The sequence below is a fragment of the Megachile rotundata genome, unplaced genomic scaffold, assembly GCF_050947335.1.
Source record: "Megachile rotundata isolate GNS110a unplaced genomic scaffold, iyMegRotu1 scaffold0190, whole genome shotgun sequence".
NCBI classification, from domain to species: Eukaryota; Metazoa; Arthropoda; class Insecta; order Hymenoptera; family Megachilidae; genus Megachile; species Megachile rotundata.
Genome location: NW_027473487.1, coordinates 121154 through 124580, shown reverse-complemented (window position 1 = coordinate 124580; position 3427 = coordinate 121154).

Here is a 3427-nt window from a genome sequence, read left to right as displayed (position 1 = left end):
CTAGTTTTCCGTAGATATTTGTGTCACACTTGCGCGTAAAAGCGAAGGTGTTGCCACAGTATCGAAAGAGACTGCGAATTCTTCGCGCACAGTATAGTGAATAGCTCAATTACGAGCCGACGATCGCTGTTGGTAAACCGATTTTTGCGCGTCCACGAACGCTGCGGAATACGCGAGCCAACAGCATGCCGGTAAGTCATTGAGACTGAGTACAGAAATTGTACTTTTCTTTCGTAAGTAATAAATTTTAGTAATCGTCACTTGGAAATAGGGGAAAAGGAAGCGTGGCTGCCGTGCAGGCCGGCGAGAAAAGGCGAGGAAGCTCAAGCTCCTCGAAGAGAAGTTTCTACGACAAGTGTTTGAACCGGAAATTGTGACTTTGGATAGTGAATCGGACACTGGGACGTCATCACGCGAAGTGCCGTTATTCAGCTACGACATTTTGGACACAAGAAGTGCCATAAAAGTGTATAACCACAGGGAAGTGCCAGACAAAGTATTGGTGGACTTTTTCCGGGCGTTCCGCGAGAACGAGTGGTCGTGTCCGCCCTCGGTAGACGAATTCTGCCGTCAACATGCCATCGCAACCGGCTGGGACTCAGAAAACGACGCCGATGGAACTCCGTTCGAGGCAGACGGAAATAATGAGTGAGGACGAAATGGCCATGGTGCAAAAGCAACAAATCGAAAAGGAAAGGCGCCCTCGAGAGGAAGCCCGAATGCTTGACAGCGAGAGACGAGAACTGGAGGAAGCTCGCCTGCGGAACGAGGCAGTGTTAGCAAAAATCCGGAAAGCCGAAAAGAGCCAAGGGGCGATACCGAGGAAAAGTGACATTCCCGAAGAACTACCCACGGAGATGGAGGTGCCAAGTGTTGCCGTTGCCAGTGAATTTGTCAGTTATACCCTTAACGAAGCGGTAAAAATGGTGCCCGTTTTCAATGGTTCCTCACCGACTTTATTAACATTTACACGGGCGTGTAAAAGAGCCAGGCAGTTAATTCCCGCTCACGCCGAGGGAACACTGGTTAAGCTCATTATTGGACACTTGAGTGGGCACGCCGCTGCCGCTGTGGAGGACGAAGAGATCTACACCGTCGCTGAGCTGTGCAACACCCTAAAGGACATCTTCGGACCACAACGCACCGTCGACTACTACCGCGGCGAATTAGCGAGTATCTACATGAAGAACGGTGAGCACGTTCTAGATTTTATAACCCGAGTAAAAGACTTGCGTGACGCGATCCTCGATTGCGACCGAGGCGCGCCTAATATTGACGAAATCAACAATTTCGCGAAAGGGTGTTTTATTGATGGGTTAACGTCACCCATGCGTTTGGAAGTGAAAGCGGTCGCGGCCGAACCTTTAAAATGCGTATTTCGAGAAGTCATCTCGGCGTTCAAGAGATTAGAGTTAGAAAAGTCGAGACAGGGCCGTACCGAAGTGCGCCGTGTGAATTTCGAACAGCGTGACGGAACTCCCGACTGGCGATCAAGTAGGGACTTTTGGAGAAACGAATCTCCGCGCCGCGTTGATTTCGGAAGGCGTGACCAAAACTCGGAATGGCGCGAACGCCGTTTTAGCAGTCCGCCGCGTCGCGACTCGTGGAAACCAACGTCGCCCGTTCCGCCGCGGAACTACCAGGCAAATCGGGGATACACGCGATACCCCCGCGGAGATGATAGGAGAGATCCGCCACTGCCCGATAGATTCTGCCGATACTGCAACATTCCGGGCCACGATCTGCACGAATGCAGAAAGCGTCGATACAACGAACAAATGCGAAATTCGGGAAACGAGCAAGCCCTCCCGCCCGCGACGAACAAAGGACGGGAGGGCCCAAGCACGAAAACAGTGCACGCGGTCACGTTGGATCACGCCGAATCAACTGTGTCGATTGCTGGGGAGGAACAACAGTCCCCCAAATCAGAATAAGCGCGCCGGAGCTAAAATCAGTATCAGTCATGATGGTCGACACCGGTGCCGAACCAAATTTAATAAAACTCGGCGCTCTGAAACCTCACACACAAGTGAACGCCAAGGAGGAAACAAAATTTTCGGGAGTTACATCGCACACTATCACGACACTTGGCACAACAAACGTCACGTTATTCGGAGAACGATTCGAATTCTACGTGGTCCCCGATTCCTTCCCCATACCCACGCGCGGAATACTGGGACGCCCTTTCCTAGAAGACGCCGATGTTTTGATGAAGAGCCGATGCGTCCGGTGGAGGAACTTAATCCTGCCATTCGACCGGACCAAACCCGATTCTAGGCCAGTACGCCTAAGGGAGATGTTCAGTAAAGTAGAGCTAGATGAAACGGTTGAGCTGGCCGCCGAGCGCGGCGGTAGCCGCACTCGAGAAATCGGTCGTACTCTCCCCATACATTCAGACGCGACAGAACTAGGCGCAAAAAGTTCACGCGATCGATCCCCATTACCAACAACGGCCGCACAAATACCGGATCGGGATGATGAAATTAACGACTCCGACACGGACTCATCGGAGTCCGGGACCGAGCAGAATAATAACCACGCCACGCGGGAAGGACCGACTATGGTTAACACCCGAGATCGGTTAACCATGAGACGAGATAATCTGGTTTGCTTTGTCTCGGTGGATCAGCACCCGTTGGATCAAGGGGGACGGGATCTGGTGAACGAAGGAAAGCTAGAGATCCCGGATGATCTCGAAACAACCGTCCCACGGGTTATCAGGGGCGCAACTTATAGTACCATCCTTCTGCCAATCACCACTTACGTAACACAAAAACCCTCCGCGGTCGGTGTATTAGCATGTATACAGTCTCTCTGCAACACTGCAGAGGAGTTAGGACTAAACTCATTCAGCATATCAAAAATCGATTTCGAGAGGGCGCCATGGGCTTACGTGAACCAGGTATTGTCGGACCTGTTTAGCGAAACGAGGGTTAAGATCTTTGTCTGCGCACACAAAGTTCGGATACCATCCGAGGGCGAACGTCGGGGCATACTTATCGAGAACCACGCCTCGGCTTTCGCTGGGCATAAAGGGGTAAACAAAACCTACCGAAGGATCAGGGAGAAATATTATTGGCCGACGTTAAAGGGTAACGTGCGGGACTTAGTGAATTCTTGTGTTAGTTGTCAAAGAAAGAAACTAACAAGAGTAAAAACGCGACAACCCATGACGATAACCGATACTCCGGGACAGGTTTTCGATAAGATATCGCTCGACCTCGTTGGCCCTCTACCCTGCACGGAGGTAGGGAACAAATATATTCTTACCATTCAGGACCTGCTCTCAAAATATTCGGTAGCCATACCATTGCAAGACGCGTCAGCCATCGAAACGGCGGATGCATTCATAAATCATTTCGTCTCGCGATTCGGAACACCCAAAGCAATGCTGACCGACCAGGGGGCAAACTTCATTAGCTCCCTG